This window comes from Camelus bactrianus, chromosome 27 (assembly GCF_048773025.1).
Source record: "Camelus bactrianus isolate YW-2024 breed Bactrian camel chromosome 27, ASM4877302v1, whole genome shotgun sequence".
Lineage (NCBI taxonomy): Eukaryota > Metazoa > Chordata > Mammalia > Artiodactyla > Camelidae > Camelus > Camelus bactrianus.
This window is the reverse complement of record NC_133565.1, coordinates 13,277,888-13,299,051: the sequence shown is the minus strand read 5'-3', so window position 1 is coordinate 13,299,051 and position 21,164 is coordinate 13,277,888. Positions and strand designations below refer to the sequence as shown.

Here is a 21,164-nt window from a genome sequence, read left to right as displayed (position 1 = left end):
AATCTTTTTCACTTCTGTCATATCTAAACACTTTCCTTATTACAAGTTGCTACTAGGAAGACTGAGAAAGAGACACAAGACTTGGAATCATAAGAGACTGAGGTCCAACCCTCCACAGTTGTGTGAGCTCAAGGACACCACCACACTTCTCGAATCCTGTCCCTTGAACTATGAATTTGTGCTTCCTGTGACAACGTCACGGTGCTATTTGAGTGGTGGTACTTTCTAAAAATCTGCATTCTTGTGAGTGTCATTCTTGCACAGAGGTTAAACACTGATGTAGTTCTGTAAGGCTTATTTATGTCTCTGCCTCTGTTTACTTTTCCCAGAAGCAACTGATTCCAGCTCTTATCTGTGTCTTTGAGATCTACCTCTATATCTCTAAATAAAGTGCTTATAGTAAAAGTAAATAAAATGCTGGTGGCTTTTTAATGGTTAACAACTTCCCAATACTGAAGGTGAGGATTTTGTTCTCCATTTGCCACACCACCACCAGATAAATAACACACCGTCTATTTTCTTGCCACATTCTCCCCATGAAATTACATCATCTTTTTTGGTTAAATTAATATGCCGTGTGTATATTAAAATAGTTAGGAAGTTCCTATTCATAGGAGCCAAGTAGCGGGCTATATTTATTTTCTAGAATAACTTTTTCTTTTTCCTCAGAATTAATGCTATGATCTTTTCCCAGTTGTTGACTTTTTTCATGTAACAATCCTTGTTTTGTCCCCAAGCTTTTCAGCAGAAGTGTACATTACTCTCCTTCTGTTCAGACACACGTGGTTTTGTATCGTCCATGTTTTTAGAATCATACCTTTTGAAGCATTTTGTCTTCCTGCTTGTAACTAAATTGGCTGATCCCTTGGTCTGCTGCTCAGCTGTTGAACTGGCATTTTCTTTCCCTCTTGGATGCTGTCAGCAAACCTCTGACACCAATTGGGTGTCCTACAACTCAGTTCTGACATTAACTGCTCTGCGTTAGCATCAGACCCTATGAGGTTAAGAGCACGATTCCCAGCAAGACAATCTTGCTTCAGACGCCAGCCAAATGGGGTCTTCAGGCTGTCTGCCCATCTGTCTGTCTGCACTTCTGTCTGGTTGTCTGCACTTCTGTCTGGCTGACTGCAAATTTGAGGCTTTCCCAAACCCCAGGCAACTCACACAACTTACAAAAATTCTATACTTACAATTATCATTTTTATAAAGGGTACAAATGAGCAGTGAGATAAAGAGGCATGTAGGGCAAGGTCAAGGAGGGTCCAAGCACGGGAGCCTGGGATGTGCACCCTCCTGGTATATGGCTGTATTCTGCAGCCAGGAAGCTCTCCCAACCTTTGCTGTCTAGAGTTTTTATTGAAATTCCATTTTGTAGACATGACTGATTATTAGATTATTGGCCACATTATTGAACTCCCTCCCCTCCCTGGAGGCTGAGCTGGAAGTTCCAGCCCTCTGATCTCACTGAGGGTTTTTCTGATGACCACCACCCATCCTGGAGCTAGTCAGGGTAATCCCTGTCATGAGTTACTTTATTAGTATAATGAAGACCTTTTTATCAGTAAATTCCAAGCATTTTTGAAGCTTCCTGTCATGTCAGGAACCTAGGACAAAGAAAAAAAAATTCTTTTTTTATTTTTTAATTGAAGTGTAGTTGGTTTACAATATTGTGTTAATTTCTGGTGTACAGCACTGTGATTCAGTCATACACATATATATATATACACACATACATATATATATTCCTTTTCATGTTCTTTTTCATTAAAGGCTATTACAAGGTACTGAACGTAGTTCCCTGTGCTGTACAGTGGGACCTTGCTGTTTATCTGTTTTATATATAGTAGTTAGTATTTGCAAATCTCAAAATTTTGTTTATCACTTTTTCCTTCCTATTTGATTTGAAAGACAACTGTGTAAAGCAGTCATTGTAAACATGTGTTGATGTGCTTGCAGTATATGAAGTTTGTATGGCATAAAGAAAGGGGAGAGGGGCAAAGTTTTGTAGCATATCAATCCAGACAGGATTGTAAGAAGTTGTTAATTGTAATCCCCAGGAAAAATAGCTCAAAAAATATAATAAATGGAATGACAAGGACATTAGAAAGTTTTGATTTAACAAATCAGAAGACAGTGAAAGAAGGATTAAGGTAGAGGGACCCACACAAGATATATTGAAAACAAATAGCCAAATGGCAGATATAAATCCTACTTTTACCAGAAATTATGTTAAATTTAAATAGTTAAACATTCCAATTGAAAGACAGAGATTGACAGAAGAGTGAAAAAAAAAAAAAAAGATCTGACTGTACACGTCTGTAAGAGACACTCTTTAGATTCCGAGATGTAAATATGCTGTCATTTGAATTGCTTTTGTCTTATAGATAAAGTATTATTTTTCTCTTGCTGTAAAGTTTTTTTTTTTCATTTTTTTTAGCTTTTGGAAATTTGTGATGTGTCTTAGTAGGGATTTCTTTAGATTTATCTTGTTTGGGGCTTGGTCACTTTCTTTTTTTAAACTTTTTTTTTTTTTTTTTTATTGAGTTCTAGTCATTTTACAATGTTGTGTCAATTTCCAGTGTAAGGCACAGTTTTTCAGTTATACATGAACATACGTATATTCATTGTCACATTTTTTTCGCTGTGAGCTTCTACAAGATGTTGTATATATTTCCCTGTGCTATACAGTATAATCTTGTTTATCTATTCTGCATATGCCTGTCAGTATACAAATTTCGAACTCCCAGTCTGTCCCTTCCCACCCCACCACCTTGGCAACCACAAGTTTATATTCTATGTCTGTGAGTCTATTTCTGTTTTGTATTTATGTTCTTTTTTTTTTCTTTAAGATTCCACATATGAGTGATCTCATGTCGTAATTTTCTTTCTCTTTCTTAAATCTATGGATCGCTCCTCTTGTCAAATTTTGAAAGTGTCAGCCATTATTTCTTCATGCACTTTTTTAGTTCCACCTTCTTTTTCACCCAAGACTCCAGTTATACAATTATTAGATATTTTATTTTATTCCCATAGGTCCCTGAGGCTCTGTTCATTTTTTTCTTTTTTCAGTTTTTTTTTTCCTCTCTGTTTTTCAAATTGGGAAATTTCTATTGTTCCATCTCACAGTTCCATCATTCTGTCCCCGTTCTGCTGCGGGGCCCTTCTGCTTAGTTTTTATTTAGTTTGTTTTGTTTTTCAGCCCTAGAACTTCCATTTGAGTCTCCTTTATCGCTTCTGCTTCTCTGCAGAGACTTTCTGTTTTTCCAGTTATTTTGATCATGTTTGTAGTTGCTTTTTGAAGCATGTGTTTGATGTCTGCCTTCAAACTTTTATCAGATAATTGTAACATCTTTGGGTTGTCATCTTGTTGACATCTATGGATTTTCTTTTTAAATTTGGTTTGAGATCTTCCTGAGTGACTTTCAGTAGGAACCTAAACACTTTACGTACTTTGTTCTGAGGCTCTGGGTCTTTGTTGAACTTTCGGTGTAGCTGCTTTCTCTGACACGGCTCCAGCAGAGGAAGAGGGGGGCACTGCCTTGTTACTTTCATCTGAGGGTGGAAGTCCAGATTCCCTACTGAGCTTCTGTTTCCATGTTGGGAGGGGAAGGGACAGGCTCTTCCTTACTTCTGGGTCAAGATGGGGTTCCTCCTGCTCCCCATTACGTCTCCTGCTACCACCCTGGACCTCATTACTGTTCTCCACATGGTCTTCACTGACACTGTGTGTGTGTATGTCCCCTCATTACTGCTGGGCGGTGGTTAAAATCCTCACCCTCTGTTAGATGTCCAGTGACATCATTCCAGTGAAGAAGAATGGGGGAAGGGGAAATGGGGGTTGGGGAGAAGTTTCCTGTCTCTCTACTGCCAGGTGGGGGTAGAAATCCAGGCTCCATAAAACATGGTATTCACAGCATGGCTGGACATAGCTTGTGAACTCAAAGTCATGGCTCCCAAACTGGCCGCCTCTGACACAGCCCTGGTGGGGGTGTAAGGATGCCTTGTTACAGCCTGGAGGGGGGACAAGTCTGCTGCTTGTGGACCTGGGTGATCACAGGGCTACCTTTTTTCCCTGTGGTGGTTGGATAGAGTATTTGTTGTATAAAAATACACCTTGCTAGGGTGCTTGTTTCCTGGCTCTTTGATTAGAGATAGCAGGCTTTTGGGGGGCACTATATATATGTTTGTGTATGTGTGTGAGAGAGTTTCTTTGTCTCTAAGTCTGGAATGTATACATCAAAAAGAAAACCCAGGAAGTTCACAGCAGTGCTGTCCCTTGGGACAAGAGGTCTCCTTTATACCTTTCCCGAGTCTTCTTATGTTTGCTTTATATGCAATATCTGGGGGGGGGTGGAGTTAACTGCTTTTAGACAGATTTAATGATAGGATAGGAAAAATTATATCTCCTCTGTCTTCCTGGAACTCATACTTTTATTGCTCTTGAAATGAGCACTTAAAATTGTATGATAGATCAAAATATATCTTATCCACACAAAATGAAATAATGTATTTAAAATCATAACTCCTACAGTTATGTGTATGTTAAGGCCCATATCACATCCTGCATATATTTTACTTAGTGAAGTTGAGTAATTCTTAGTAAAGCCGGCTGGGCATAAGGGAACATTTCACAGGGAAGTTCAGTATTGAAATAGATCATATTCATGTCTAAACAGGGGATGAGAAATATGAGGATCATGAATAGAACTGAAGCAATTCTTTAAAACATTGGGTGAGGATATAAGTACAGTTTTCTCCCATTTTATATTTTATTATATTTTCTCCATGATTCTGTTCCTTGGAAAATGTTTTGATAATTGCAAAGTATTCCTTTTTGTGGATATGGAATAGTTTATTATTGGGCAGTTAGCTTGTGGATAATATTGTTGGCACTATTCATAGTATCTTTGGACTTCCATGTTTATCCTGATGCCTGATTTTTTCTTTAGATATGGAATTACCCCAAAATATTAATATATTTTCTTTAAAGTGTCTTGACTTGAAGGTAACTTAAAGGTTGCCCTAAAGAAAGTACGTACAATTTTACATCGACTCAAAGTGTTAGAGACTGTGAGTTTCACTCTGCCCTCATCATTTTAAAATACTTAACAGACAGTGGGGAGGGTATAGCTCAAGTGGCAGAGCACATGCTTAGCATGCTCCAGGTCCTGGGTTCAATCCCCAGTGCCTCTTCTAAAAGTAAATAAACCTAATCACCTCCCTCTCACCAAAAACAGAACAAACAAATAAAATACTTAACAAGTGACTTGGCTTATTGTCCAGATACACACCTCTGGCTGAGTACAGATTTAAGGAAAAGGGCCACCATTAGGCGAGACACTTCCTTTGTTTCCTTGGGATCATCTCCTATTCTCTGTGGTGGAAAGTCCACAAGCCCACACCCAGAGGAGGTAGAGTCCAGACTGTGGATACGCAGCAGTCGTTGGCAGTTGTGTGCCTCATTTATAAATGTGATGTGAGAATTAGTCCAGTGAAGTGAGGTAAGACACCCGTATTGAGAAGCAGTCTGTCACTTGTTTCCTGGTTGCATCTTTGGGAAGCCTGAATCTCCCCTTCCCGCCAGAGCAGCCGTATGTATTCATAGCCTTGGTAGTAACACGTCTTTTCTCTTCATCTGTGAGTTTCTTGGGCAAGATTTTCATTCTTATTAGCGGGTTATATTCAGTTAGCAAGAGCCAGAAGGCAAGCCGTGTTCTTCTGTTGTTTTCACGTCCTTCCCCGGAGCCTCTCTGATGGAACCAGCCACTATCAGAGATACGGGGAATGTGTGAGAACAGAGGGATGACCTCTGACTCCTGGTGGAGCAGCTTAGGTGGGATCTTGGGGAACTCCTCGTGGGGGCAGAGGGGTAGGTGAGTATCATGGCGTGTGGTTGGTCAGGGCCATTAGGAAGTGTCTTTGGCAGGTGAGAAGAGGCTAGACCGACTCATCCTGGCAGCTCAGGAGAGTTCGTGGGCCCCATCATGAAATGTTGAGGGGTCCCTCCTTCCCTGGGAGTCTCTCCTTACTTCATCATTCTCTGAAATAACCTCTCTGTGGAATCCAGCTAGGATCAGGTCACTGCTTCTTTCAACTGAGCAGAAACCAATTGTTGTTCTAGATGATAATGAATGTAAAAGTAGGAGCAGATTGATTTTGATCTACCAGTGAGGGTATGGTCATAGATAGCATGGGGTTAGGAGGTGGCGGGGATAGACATCCAGTTGTAGACATTGTGTAGATACAAACTCAGGCCTTCCCTGCACTGAACACTTTCTTCCTGGCCAGACCAGAGTTTAGGATGAAAAAATTTTCCCTGACATATTAAGTGGCTCATGCTTAACAAAAGGTCATTTATGAAAGAAGGCATTACCTTGGAACTTGATGCAAACTGTTGAATCACCCGAATTATGAAAAAGTTCCCAAGTAATTCCCTTCTGATTTGGTCAGAGGAACGTTTTTCTTGGTAATTGGTGCCGGGTGCTTTATGGCTTGAGTCACTTCATTGTGCTTCTCGGAAGAAAAGAGGTCTGTGAATAGTCAGAATTTGGTTTATTCAGCTCCTCATTGTTCGTGGAGATCAGGGCGTCTGATTATCCTCTGGATTATATGGGAAATGGACTTTCGGGCTGGGGGAGGGAGAGGTGCCTTTCTGAGTGTTCGAACTGCGCAGTGATTAAGTTAGAATGAATTGCCAAAGTATTTCTGGCTACCAGTAATTTATTAGCTCTCTACCAGTCTGGAAGAAAAGAATTAGAGCCTGAAGATCCACGGGGGCTCAATATTTATCGATTTCACAGAAAAACGAAAAGAGTTCTATAAATCCGTTTGGGGAACCCAAGCTTAATCAGGTTATTCAGGACGTCTTAGACCCCCATGATAAAGTGTGCACTGGGAGTCTGAGAGAAGGCATCACAGTGCTTTCTCTTGGCAGATGTCGATCATTCCAGCGATCCTCTTAGCCTACAGGTGTCCAAGGTGGCCCTGCCTGGTGTTGCGAGGGGAGGACGTTATGGTCAGATTGCTCTGCTGCGGTGTTCCCAGGTTTGGAGTTGGTGCAGGCTGGGCAACATGAGGGCAGCCATGTTGGGCCTTGGGAAGAGCTTCTTTCCTGGGTCACGGGTGGGACCTGTGGAGGCTCTGTGGAGGGTGCGTGTTGGTATAGGACCCTCAGAGCTCCTGCCCGTTCCACATGTATCTGCATCGCAGAGAGCAGGTCCTCAGGAAAAGGGAATCACCAGGTGTGGGCGTTCGATCCCAGTATCAGCTTAGAGAGGAAGACACTCAAGTTCTGCTGCTGTGGGACACTCCTCTGGTTACTTGAGTTCAGCACCAGTGACCGATTGTGTGCCTGCCTCAGGCATGGGCTGCGGAGGCTGCACCCATACCCAGCCATTGCCTGACCCCTAACCCTCCAAAGGGGTCTCAGGATATTGACCTGTCTTCCTCTTCCTTACTGCCCCTTTGGTTGCTTTAAATACCTGTCTTTTTCTTTTTCTGTGGTCTTGTTGAAATATTTGAAAAGGGAAATGTCCCATTTGGTTCCTCATCTTTTTTTTTTTTTTTTAATTGAGGTATAGTCAGTTACAATGTGTCAATTTCTGGTGTACAGCATCATGTTTCAGTCATACATGTACATACACATATTCCTTTTCATATTCTTTTTCATTATAGGTTACTACAAAATATTCAATATAGTTCCTTGTGCTGTATATAGTATCATCATTCTAAGTGAAGTAAGCCAGAAAGGGAAAGAAAAATACCATTTGATGTCACTTAAATGTGGAATCTGATTTTAAACAAAGACTCAAATGAACTTATTTACAAAGCAGAAACAGCTTCATCTCCTTCCTGATTAAGGTGTGCAGGGTAATGTGAATGAAGCCTGGATGCTTGGAAATGGTTGACAGTGACTCAACTTCTTTGCCTGAGTTGAAGTTGTCAGTGCCCTGATGTCACTACAATGAAGTTCATTATTTTTCTTCTCTAGTTCTTGTAGTTAGTAGCATGTTCCTGTAGGTGATTCCTGTTAATTTTCTCTGTTGAAATGAGTTTAGGAGCTTCTGCAAGCTTAGACATTTTTTCTACCATTCTGATAATTTATAAAAATCTCAGTGTTGATTCTGGAAGAAACCTTCATTTAGGTTTTAGGTCAGACTCCCAACCCCTGGTTGTTTTTCAAACATTAGAGTGAATGACATTGAAACAGATCGTTAGAAGTCTCTCCTGCATCAAGTACCTTTTTCAACACTCATTATCTGTAAAGTTTGCGCCATGGTCCATCAATTCTAAGATGTGCATTTTTTTCACATTTTAACTTTTTCTTTTTGAAAATAGATGTCTTACAATTGAATGGTGTCTTAGATTTGATGCAAGATGAAACTAGAAGGAATATTTAGTTGGAGAATAAACAATGAAATTGATTTTATCCATAAACTCAGTTGCAGAATGAAAGTAGAAGAAACATTTTGTTGGAGGGTAAACAATGAAATTGGTTTTATCCATAAACTCAGAAGTCAAAAATAACCTAAAAAGAGTTCGCATTTATCTTTAAAAGTATTTTCGGAGTGTCAACTACCATGAGTTAAATTTTTACACCCCTCCTTTTCTTCTGAATCCAGTTTATTCTTCTGCCAGGAATACACCTGATAGTAATACCGTCTATGACGTGGTGTCAGTAATACACAATTTGTTTGTCTGAAAAAAATCTTTATTCTAATCTGACTCTTGGATTACAGTTTAGCTGGGCCTAGAATTCTAAGTCGAATTCCGCAATAATGCTTTGGAATTTGGAAATGTGACTTCACTGACTTCTGGCTGTTGGTTGCTGCACTTGGCCACCTGCTGGTAGGGCAGCCTTCATTCCCTGTAGATAAACTGACTTTGACCCTGTGTGCTTCTAGGACTTTTTTTCATATACTACAATTTCCCTGCAGTGTGATTTTTTTTAAATACACGTTTTATTTTGGAACAGTTTTATTTTTTTTAATTTTAAAAATTATCTTGTTTTATTTTTACTGAAGTATAGTCAGTTTACAATGTTGTCAATTTCTGGCATACAGCACCATGTTTCAGTCATACGTGCCCATACATACCTTCCCTTTCATATTCTTTTTCATTGTGTTACTACAAGGTACCAAATAGGGTTCCCTGTGTAGAACCGCTTTAGGTTTAGAGGAAACTTATGAAGATGTACCCCGTTTCCCCTGTTACAGTCATTGTACATTTAAAAAATTTATTATTTTTTTGTTGAAGTGTCCCATTGTACATTTGTATAGTACATTTTCATTCTAATTAATGCACACGTATTGACAGATTATTTTAAACTCAGGTCCATGCTTTGTTAGGATTTTTCTTAGTTTTTTAAGTTACTGTCCTTTTTCTGCCCTGGGACCCCATCCACGACAGCACGTTCCAGTTAGTCGTCTCCTAAGGCCCCTCTTGGTTGTGACAGTTTCCCAGACTTTTCCTTGATTTGGATGATTTCAACTGTTTTGAAGAGTTCTGGTCAGGTGTTTTGTAGAATGGCTCTCAGTTGGAATTTGTTGGATGTTTTTCTCATGGTTAAACTGGGGTGATGTGTCTGGGGGAGGAAGACCACAGCGTTCAAGTACCCTTCTCATCATGGCATATCAAGGGCACGTCTGTCACTATGACTCACCCTTGTTGATGTTGACCTTGGTCATCTGGCTTAAGGTATGTGGGTCTCTCCACTGTACAGTTACTCTTTTTTTCCCTCCCTTTCTATACTGTAGTCTTTGCCAGGACGTCTCTGTATGCAGCCTATGTTAAATGTAATGGGGGGTTAAGCTCCACCTCCTGAAAAGGTGGCGTATCCACATAAATTATTTGGAGTTCCTCTGCATGAAAGATTTGTCTGCTTTCAACCATTTATTTATTCGTTTAATTATTCTGGCAGTGTGGACTCGGGGATATTTATCTTATACCCTGGTTATAATTCAATCCTGCATTATTCATTTTGTTTCTCAAATTGTCCCAGCTTTGGCCAGCTGGGTATTTTTATGATTTGTTCCTGGGTCTCTTTGATGTGCCTCATCAGTGTGACTTTATGTACTTCTTGTCTGATCACTTTCTGACTTCTTGGCACTAAATGATGCTCCCAGTCATCTTGTATATTTCCTGGCTGACACCTGGAGTTAGCTGTTTCTCAAGGACCCCTGGTTCTTTCCATTGGGGAATAATTAAGAAATAAAATCTTGGCGGTCAGTGTGTGAGTTCATGGCTACTGGGGCGTCATGATTTCTAGGCCCTCAAAGTTGACAGTAAGGAGATAAGTGTCTGTATACTAACCCACGTATCTACACATATCAGTGGATATTTCTGGGTGTAACATTGGAACCCATGTTAAGCTAAACATGAGTGCATGCTTCTATCTCCAATGCTAATCCATTACCAAGTAGGTAATTCTAATTTCCTCCCACCCCAACAGTGAGAAATCTGACTCTCACTGTCTTCCATCCATTCACTGAACTGTTAAATTCCAGCTCACACGCAGTGGTTTTAGAATTGTTAACCCATACTTCAATGAAGAATAGTTTCATCAACCAGCATGCAGTACTTATGTAAGTTCCTTACAGGCACCACTCATTTTGGAACATACTTAGGTCAGCACCCTGTTCCCTCAGATCCATCAGGGAGATTCATACTTCTGCAGTGTATTTAGATCCATTTGTCACATTTTGCATTTCCTCCTGGATCCCCCAACTTCCTAAATGATTTACTTTTAATTCTGCGTACATTAAGGTTTACTTTTTGTGTTGTAAATTTCTATGGGTTTTGACAAATGCTTTCTGTCTTGTGTTCACTACTGTAATATCCTACAAAATTGTTTTTCTGCTCTAAAAATCCCGTGTGCTCCCTCTAGTCATCCCAGCCCCGTCACACTCACCCCACCGATGATCTGTTTACCAGCTCTAGTTTTGCCTTTTTTTAGAATGTCTTATAATTGAAATCATACAGTCTATAGCCTTTTCAGCCTGGCTACTCACACTTAGCAATATACATTTAAGGTTGATTGCTATTTTTCATGGTTTGACAGCTCATTTCATTTTATCCCTGAATAATAATATATTGTACAGATGTACTAAAGTCTGTTTATCCATTCACCTACTGTAGGACATCTTGGTTGCTTCCAAGTTTTGGCAATTATGAAGTTGCCATAAACCTCCACAATAAAGGTTTTGTGTGGATAAAAGTTCAAATCAGAGGGTAAATATCTAGGAATGCAGCTGTTGGGTAATCTGGTGACACTAGATTTAGTTTTGTAAGAAACCGCCAAACTGTCTTCCAGACAGGTTGTACCATTTTGCATTCCCACCAGCAGTAAATGAGAGTTGCCTTGGCTCCACATCCTCCCAGCAATTGGTGGTGTCAGTTTTTAAGATTTGAGTCATTTACTGGGTGTGTGGCAGGATCTCATTGTTATCTGTCATTCCTCAATGACACACGTCAATCGTCATTTCAGAATGGATGCTTGTTTGCTTTCTGTCTGTCTTCATCATTGCGGTGTCTGATCACATCTTTTAGTGCCTGTTTTTTAGTTAGGTTATTTGTTTTCTTATTGTTGACTCTTCTTTTTTCCTATATTTTGGATACAAGTCCTTTATCAGAGACAGATTCTGAGAAATTTTCTCCTAATCTGCAGTTTGTCTTTTTGTTCTGGTAACGGCGTCTTTCACAGAGCACTTTTAAATTTTAGTCAAGTCCAACTTAGCCATTTTAATTATTTTATTTTTTTGCATGGATCATCATTTGGTGCTGTAGCCAAAAACTCGTCACTAAACCTAAGAGCCCATATATTTAACCTAAGATTTTCTTCTGGTTTTATAGCTTCACAGTTTGTATTTAGGCTTATGATCCATTTTGATTCCATTTCTGTGGTAGGTTTACGGTCCCTGTCTATTTTGTTAGGCATTTATTGTGCTTGGTGTTCCCTCATTTTGCTGGGTATATGATTTGTGTCTGTCATTAATTTTGGAACATTCTCAGCCATTATTGCTTTGATTATTATTTCTGCTCTGCTCTTTTTTTTTTTTTCTGGTAACCCGATTACTTAAAGTTAGACCTTGGTTGTGTCCAGTCTATTCGTGAGACCATCGGTCTTTCTTTTCTTTTCTTTTCTTTTCTTTCTTCCTTCCTTCCTTCCTTCCTTCCTTTCTTCCTTCCTTCCTTCCTTCCTTCCTTCCTTCCTTCCTTCCTTCCTTCCTTCCTTTCTTTCTTTCTTTCTTTCTTTCTTTCTTTCTTTCTTTCTTTCTTTCTTTCTTTCTTTCTTTCTTTCTTTTCTTTCTTTCCTTCTTTCTTTCTTTTTCTGTTTCCTTTTCCCCCTTCCTTCCTTCCTTTCTTTTCTTTTCTTTTCTTTTCTTTTCTTTCTTTCCTCCCTTCCTTCCTTCCTCCCTCCATCCCTTCCTTCCTTCCTTTCTTTCTTTCTTCCTCCCTCCATCCCTTCCTTCCTTCCTTTCTTTCTTTCTTTCTTTCTTCCTCTCTTTCTTTCTTTCTTTCTTTCTTTCTTTCTTTCTTTCTTTCTTTCTTTCTTTCTTTCTTTCTTTCTTTCTTTCTTTCTTTCTTTCTTTCTTTCTTTCTTTCTTTCTTTCTCTCTCCCTCTCTCTCTCTCTCCCTCCCTCCCTTCCTTCCTTCCTTCCTTTCTTTCTTTTCTTTTCTTTTCTTTCTTTCTTTTCTTTCTTCCAAAATGTTTCCATTTAATGGAATCTGTACATTTTTGACAAAATATACTCAAATTGCAGACAGACATTCTTTATTTCTGTTGCCGCATTTCTGATTTCAAGTATTTCCTTTAGATTCTTTCTTAGCGTCTTCATATTCCTGCTGACATCGCCTGTCTGTTCTCACATGCTGTTTATTTCTCCTTTAGAGTTCTTTAACATAGTGATTGTATTATTTTAAATTTCTTTTTGTTTTGTTTTGTTTTGGGGTAAGTAACTAGGTTTGCTTATTTGTACATTTACTTAATGGAGGTGCTGGGGAGTGAACCCAGGACCTCATGCATGCTTAATGCCTACTTTAACATTGAGCTATACCCTCCCCTATTTTAAATTTCTTGTCTGATAATCTCAACATCTGCGTCATATCAGAGTCTTTTTCTGATGCTTGCTTCATCTCTTCAGACTTCTTGTCTTTCAGTTGCTTCGTGGTGTTTCTATCATAAACCAGAAATGTCCTATAATGTCATAGAAACTTAAGTAAATACATTAGTGTGTGACTCCCCTGGTAGTTTGGCTAGTAGTAAGGACATAATGTTTGCTGTAGTGTTAGGGGCCGGAGGTTTGAAATCCTTCTAGCGCCTCTTTTTGTCTCCCGTCTTGACTTGGGTTTCCTTCCGTACCCTCCTCAGAGAGGGTCTGCCGTCTTTCATCTGGAGCTCACGGTCACACTGGCATGTCGGTGTGGTGGGAAGACGTGGCGGAGGGTAGGTGTTCTGCCGTCTTAGGTTTACATCTTAGGCTTTCGGTGGGGCTGTGCTCCTGGGCTGTGGCCTTCACAGGTGTTTCCCTCCCAGTAGGCCTACCATCCCCTGCCGTCATGTGAGAAAGAAAGGCTGCAGGGTGCTGGTGTGGGAGGAATGGCAGGGAAAACTCTGCAGAGCTTGGACAGTGGGCCTTGGCTATGGAGAAGGCGCTGGATGGCCTGTTTCCCGAGTTACTCCTTCCCTCCCCATGTCAGAGCTACGAGGGTGTCTTTCTTGCATATTCACTGTAAGAACTTGGTGGAGTCCCTGGAGATAGAATCCATGAGAGTGTAGGGAGTCCACAAGGTTGTGGCCCCTGGAGGTTTCTTATTCTCATTCAGGTTCACCCTCAGCAACCAGAGACTCAGCAGAATTCCCATGGAGGTGCTCCTGCCAGTTTATGGTTGCAGTGGTCTCTGACCAGGTAATCAGGTCTTCCTGTCGTGACTCTGAATTTGCCTGTGTCTCCTGGTTTCCGTGTGGCACTTTGCCCAGTGTCCAGCCAAAGTCCCTGATTTTCAGTATCTTCATTTTTTTTTCTTGCTGTAAGCGTGGGAGTGGTTAATTCTAAGCTCCTTACATATCAGAGATGAAAATATGATTAAACTTCGATTAACCTTTGAGTCATTCTTATCTTCTTGAGGAGCTCATGGTGCTTCCTTAGTCTGAAGATTAGTTCAGCAATTCTGGAAATTTCTCAGTCATTATTTCTTTATATTTTCTCCTTCTGAAGCCTTTTTAGATGCATCTCGGGTGCTTTCATTGGCTCTTTTGTGTTTTTTAAGCATTCATGTTTTCCATTTCTTTATCATTCTTTCCTATATTTTAGGTCATACATTCAGATCTGTCTTCACTTTCCTAATTATAATTTCATATCTTTCTAGGCTGTAACCCATCCATTGAGTATTGATTTCAGCGACTACATTTTAAGTTTTGTGAAACTTGTACTTTTGTTTGGTCTTGTTTCCGCCCAGAGTATCTTAGTCTTTTATTGTGCTCTTGGTATCTTTATGTATTTAATCATCTTAAACAGACATGTTCTGTGTTTCCCTCTGATATTTCTCTTATCTGAATTTTTGGGGATTTATTCCTGCTGGCTTGGTTTTCTCTGTCTTGGTCATGGGGGATTTTTCACTTTAAGATGTTTTATAGTTTGTGTCAGGGGGGCATAATCATGATTGTGGTCTCTGAACAAAATGGTTTTTGGTTTTTGCCTTTTTTTATTTGGTTTGCTCTTTTGTTTGTTCTGTCTGCTTTTGCCTGGTGCCTCAAACTGCACTGTCGTGGAACAGCTCTGATGCTACTTTCTCCATCTGCAGAGTCCCCAGGCATTGTGGATTGTTTATCTTTGACTTCCCCATCCGACTGAAGATTTCCACACTTTCTTAGGAATTGGCAGTACAGCCTTTTTCCCTCTGCTGTCAACCCAGCCGGAGACAGACAGACTTCCTTCCGTTTCCTTCTGGCAGTGGGCTCTTCAGGACCCCTGTGTCCTATGGATGGATGTGGAGGGGTTTGGCTCAGCTCCCCTTTCCTGTGGAGTGGAGCCTTGCCTTCACCCTCTTTGTGGACATAACTGACCACTGCTCCCACGCATCTCATATGCTGACGGTGTTCTTTTTAGTTTCCTCTTGTATTTTTGGTTTCTGAGGATCTCGCTTCCTTATTTTGTGAGCCTCTGTTTGCACTGAAGAAGGCGTTTCTGTGATTTCCTCCAGCACATCTAGGCGATTTGCAGGCAGACGGTGATCAGGTTGTGGAGTCAGCTGTTCTGCTAAAACCAGAAGTGTGCCCCCTGTGCGTTACCCCAGGACTCTTCCTGTTCCCGGAGTGCGTGTTCTCCATCTCACTTCTACTTGTGTCTTCCTCGTGGCACCTCCACCTCCTTGTCCTGAGCTGACTGCATGTCTGTGTTTTTCCTCCGCACACACAGCCATTATCTCATGCCTTGCCTTCGTGCCGGTAACTCGATTTTCATCGAAGTCTGTTTTGCTCCTTTCTCTGTCTGATTTATCAGCCACATTCCCGTGTTGTTTTGGTTCTCATTTTATTTGTTTAGCTCCACAGTCTTCCTTTTTCTTTCATTTGGGAATTTCATAATCTCATCTTTGAAGTCATGTTTAATTGGATCCAAGGCTTCATTGAGTTACATATACGTCAGAAAGAACTCATGTTCTTCTTGTTTGGGGCTTTTTTCCAGGTTACCCTTGGTGTTTTTTGCTCGCCTGCTTGCTTTCCTTTCTTTCTTGCATTTGCTATTTTAAATTATTCATGCTTTCATTCACCCATTCATTCATTCATTCTTAGCCAAGCTATGTTTATGAATCCATCATTCTAATTTTTTTCATCTTGTCCATGTCTTATGAGGATGTGTCTCCTCATAATTTTTAATTTTCTGCTCTATAATGGTGGTAGGCTTTTTTTTTTTCATATTATCCTTTCCTAATGTGTGGTCCTTATTTATTGCTGCTTAATTTACTAAACCAGTTAATCTTCATTGCTTGTAGACATACTAGAAATAAATGTCCAATAACCATAAAAAAAGCCCACCGTTGCACCAGTTCCACACAGAAGGGTCTGTTGGGAGCCCCCTTCTCTAGCTCACATTTTTGGACGACCTTGCTTTGATGGGAGATGTCCTGACCAGGTTTCCGATAGAGTTCACTGGGAAAGTCTGCGACTCAGGCATCTCTGGGGTCCAGCTGTGCCTGCTTTTAGTCCTGCCTCAGACACCTTGTTACGTGTGCTGCATTTGGGAAGGGCACACTTGGACACTGAATAATAATAGTACTGGGGAGGGCTTGTCACAAGGCTGAAATGAGTTTTATTATTTTTTTGTTTGTTTTGGGGGAAGGTAATTAGGTTTTTAAAATTAATTAATTTATTCACTCATTTAATTTTTAATGGAGGCACTGGGGATTGAACCCAGGTCCTCGTGCGTGCTAAGCGCACACTCTGCCACTGAGCTCTACCCTCCCCACTTGAAATGAGTTTTTTAAAAGTGTGTGTGTGCATGACATTTAGAAGGCTGCCAACTTAATTGAAGCTTTAGCTGTGTGATTTCTGGATTCCACTTCCTGGCAGCCTCCTCCTTGAAGACCGGGTGCTTGTTCATCATCTTTTGCCCATTTTTCTGTTGAACTGTCTGCCCTTTTCTTATTGATTTGTGGGACTTGATTCCTTATTCTGGATCAGGAGTCTTTTCCTCAGCCCTGGTATCTTGCTGACTCAGGGAAAATGACAGAGTCTCCACTTATTTTTCTGTGAAAACAGGACAAAAATGTGGTTGGTGGAAGGATGAAATTAGATAAAAGAAGTAATCCAAGTTACAAACTACAGAGTATGACACAAGTAAGAATTTATATTATCCAGCCACTTTCCCTGCAAACAAGAATTTAGACGCAGGTTTATTGTTGCCTCCTCCCCCAACCTTTTTTTTTTCCCTCAGCATCTACACAAAAGCAAAGAGAAAGTATTGGGAGCACTGCAGAATGTTGGATAATGTCACCTCATAACTTCCGGGAGAGTAGTGGCTGTAAAAGTGAAAGACGGCACATCACACACCACGAGAATCGTTGTGCTCTAAAGCAGACGCACGAGCGTTCCAGGAGATTTATTTTTAAAAGCATGACTACTGAAATCAAAGTGTGCTTTAAAAAAAACACTCTTTTGAGGGATGATTGACATACAAAAAGCTGTCCAGATTTCCTGTGCACAGTCTGACGACTTAGGAGGTGAGCACACACCCGTGAAACTCCCTACGATCCACGCCGTCCCCAGCCATCCCCTCCTGAAGGGTCCTCCTGCACTCTTTCTTTCTTTATTATTACAGATATTATTTCTGGGATAAGAACACCTAACAGAGGATCTACCCTCTTAGCCACTGTCAAGTCTCCCACAGAGGCTTATTAGCGATGCCGCACGGGAGGTCTCCAGGCTTGTTCATCTTGCAGAACTGAGACCTTGTATTCGTGGACTAAAACCGCCTGTCCCATCCTGGGCCCGTGGCACCAGGCAGCCCCCGTTCTGCTCTGTGCTTCTGCGGGTTTGATTATTTTAGCATCTTCATGCAGGTGGAATCATGTAGTAGCTGTCTTCCTGTGTCTGGTTTCTTTCACTTTGCATGCTGTCGCAAACAGCAGGATTGTCTTCTTTTTTGAGGCTGAATACTATTCTGAGGCGCTCAGATTGAAAACAAAGGAGCGGTTGGTTTTAGGGGTGCTCTGTGCACTGGTCTGGTGTGATTCCATGGCAGCCTGGGTCCTGTGTCCTCCCATGATATCCCAGGGTCGGGAAGGAGCGTGAGTCTTGGAGGGGAGCAGTGTGCATGTGTGTGTGCGTGTGCACGCAAGTGACCACACAGGGACAGCCACTACTGCTGGGGCCCCCCGCTGCCCTCGTGTCCCCACTGCCCCTGTGCCCCCCCCCCCACTGGTAGGTAGTAGGGGTAGCTGTTCTTTCCCCATTTCCCAGAAGAGAATATTGAAACCCACATACAGTGAATGCCAGAGCTGGTTGGAACCCGTATGGAAGGAGGGTTTTCCCCTGGCGGATGTGGGCTCTGCTCCCCTGTGCCTACCTGCAGGTGACTGCTGGGGGTCCAGAATCTCTGGAACCCAGGCCCGGCTTCTGTGCTCTTTGTTCTCCAGGGACTTATGCCTGGTTATTATGCAGAGACCCTGGGCCGGGGTCTGGGGTCAGGGTTGGAATGCCCAGTGTGGGACCAGTGTGCCTGCAGCCTGTGTGGGATGGAACTGCTGACTTCAGCTTAACTGGCTGATTCATGGTTTCAGACAAGCTCAAGTGCCACAGGGGAAGCTGGTGGCTGAGGTGTCGGTGGGGGAGGAACAGGTGAGAGAGGAGAAAGCTTCCCTCGGCGAGGTGGGGGGAGGAACTGATTTGCTGCAAAGCAGATTCTGGGCAGTGGGAGTGGAGCCGGCGTGCCTGAGGCTGAAGGGCCTTCCAGAGCTGCAGATGCACCTGCCAACTTGTCCCAGTTCCCAGGTTGCCACCTGACTTCAGTGTATGCAGGATGTGCAGACCCTGGGGCAGGGCAGTTGAAGGCAGAGGTGAAATCCTGCAGCGGACTCAGGACACAGGGCACTGTGGGTGTGGGCTGTGGGGTGTGGGGGAGACCTAGCTGTGCAGACCGTGCCGGCCCTGGTCCCCTGGCCGCATCCTTGGAGGCTGGGGTTGTAAGCCATCCTCTGTACTTACAGCCCCAGAAACTGTTGCTTGGTTCCTTCTGAGCAACTGGACAAAGGGCAGGAAGGCTCCCCGCTGGGTTAAACAGCACTCTGCCTCCCCAGTGCCTCCCCTTGCTGCTCCCGGAGTCCCTGGGCTTGCTTAGGAGGGAGGAGGAGGGCGTTGGGCAGAGCAGGCCCCAGGAGTCAAGGAGCTGCAAGGTCTCAAGGGTAAGGGGCACACACAGTGGGTGGGAGGGGTCCTGGCTTTTGTCACAGGTCGCAGGTCACAGGGAGTCAAGGTAAAGTCTCGACCTCAGGGCCCCACCCTTGACACTCTGGTAAAGTCCACGTCCCTGTCATCCTGTCTGAAAGTGAACTGCCCTTTCCTCTGTGCGTTGTCACTATATGTAATTAGAGGTGTGTCATTGTTGAACTGTGAAATCCCACCCTCCACCCACACTTTATGTTCCCACTGGCGTGATGCCTGACACAGGACGAACTCCACAAATACTTGTCGAATGAATGAACGAGTGAATGCACACTTGGCTGCACCAGGGCTTGTGAAGGGGCTTTGTGCTGCCTGCAGGACTTAGAGTGGACTCTTCCATCGGTGCAGCCAGACAGACGAGGGCAGGGAGCCTGCCTGGAGGTCAGACGGTGTGGGGGCTCTGCCTCCCATGAGCACGGCTGCTGTGACAAAAGTACCCCGGACCCGCGAGCTTAACAACACCCATTTATGTTTCACAATTCTGGAGGCTGGGGAATCCCAGACCAAGGCGCCTGCAGATCTGATGCCTGGTGAGAGCCCGCTTCCCAGGTCATAGACTTCTAGCTGGGGCTTCACTAGGCAAAAGGGGTGGGGAGCTCTCTGGTGGTCCTGGTCCTGAGAGTGAGCCCACCCTCATGACCTAAACAGGGTCCAGAAGCCCCACCCCCTCACACCATCACAGTGGGGGTAAGTTTCACATTCAGTCTTTGAGGGTGGTGGGGGGTTTGGGGGTTTGGGGACACATACCTCACACAGGGGTGGGAAGGAGCCAGGGGAGCCAGTCACTGCACAAACTGAGAGAAAGGGAGGCCCATCTTGGGGACACAGACAGCAGCCTCTCTGCTGGTGGAGGCTCTCCACTGCCGCACCTTCTGGTGGAGGCTGGTTGCTCTTCTGTGTTAATTACAGTTTGAAATGCCCTGCTCAGCCCCATGCTGCTGCACAGCACAGAAATCCCGTTTCACTCTAATGAGGTTTCAGCCAGCATGTTGGAAGGAAGAAAGCCTTTTAATTAGATTGGTCGTCATTGAGCTCCCAAACCACAGAAGCCTTTCTCTCGGAAGATAAAGACGCGGATGCCATTAAGAGAAGGGAAGCCTCCTGAATGGAATGCTGGCTAATTTTAAGTCCATTAAAAACAACAGTTCCTTAATAAGTCGAAGCAGGGGACATATGTCCTGAAAGAGTTTATCAGTGCTTTCGAATAACGCTGTAGATTGGACTGGAACTGAGCACTCGTGCAGTTCAAATGCACGCTCTGTCGGGGACTGCTCGCCCTGCGCACAGTACGGAGAAAGGTTGGCTCCACAACTTTTTCTGCCAAAACCCCTGGCATGTGTTATTTTGTGAAATGGGGTATACATTTCCTGTAACTGAATTGGCAGCTTCTTCTGGACACAGCCCCTGGCCTGGGACCCACCCAGCCCTGTAATTCCCAAGGCAGCCTGATCCTCTCTACAGGATTTACACTCGCCCTTTCCTGCCACCCAGTCTCACCTCTCAGACGTGCCTGGGGTGAGCTGCGGGGTAGGGGCACTGACGCATCAGAGAATCTCCACCAACTCCATACATGTTCAGCACCTTTTTATTTTAATGAGAAGTGGCCTTGGTGTCTCATTTGCATCCCTGCATATGACCACGCCCCCACAGATGGTGTTCTTTTTGCTGCTGGCTCTGTTTTTACGAATGCCACCAGTGAACCAGGACAGGCAATTCCTGTTGGAGGAGCTCAGGGTGGCCTCAGCCACTGGGCATCTCGGCATGGGGTCATTAATAAGTGCTTTCTCCTGGAAAAGGTGGAAAGTGCTAATTTCACAACATCTTTTAGGTGGGAATTGAACACGGAATACTGAGTAACTGCGTTCTCAGTAGAACAATCACAGGAAACCTGCTCCTCTGTCTCCATGCACACCCTGGCTTTTGCTGGGCCGTTGTGGCCTTTGCCAGCCGTGATAAAAAGCTGGTGGCATCCCAGTCGGAAAGGCTGGATGTTGACCAGCATCTTGTTTAGGTGCCTGGTGTTGGGTCAAAGCCACAGTCAGTACGTCTCCCGAGCTGCCTGGATAGCATGCGGAGTTGGTGCCCTGCAGGAGCCCACACTTAGTTTAGAAATAGGCAAAGGGGGCTCTCCAGTCAGGTCCAAGTGCCAGTGGCTCCTTCCTAAATTTACCTCACCTTTCTGACCCTTAGTTGGCTCACCTGGACAGGGTGTATCTTGCAGGTGGGT

The 21,164-nt window shown here is 43.1% G+C and overlaps 1 protein-coding gene across 1 annotated transcript in view; it reads left to right on the top strand.

Annotated features, from left to right (window-relative positions):
- LOC105081153 (neuronal acetylcholine receptor subunit alpha-7) overlaps positions 1–21,164 on the top strand; it is a 106,589-nt gene that overhangs the window by 20,643 nt on the left and 64,782 nt on the right. The window lies entirely within an intron of this gene.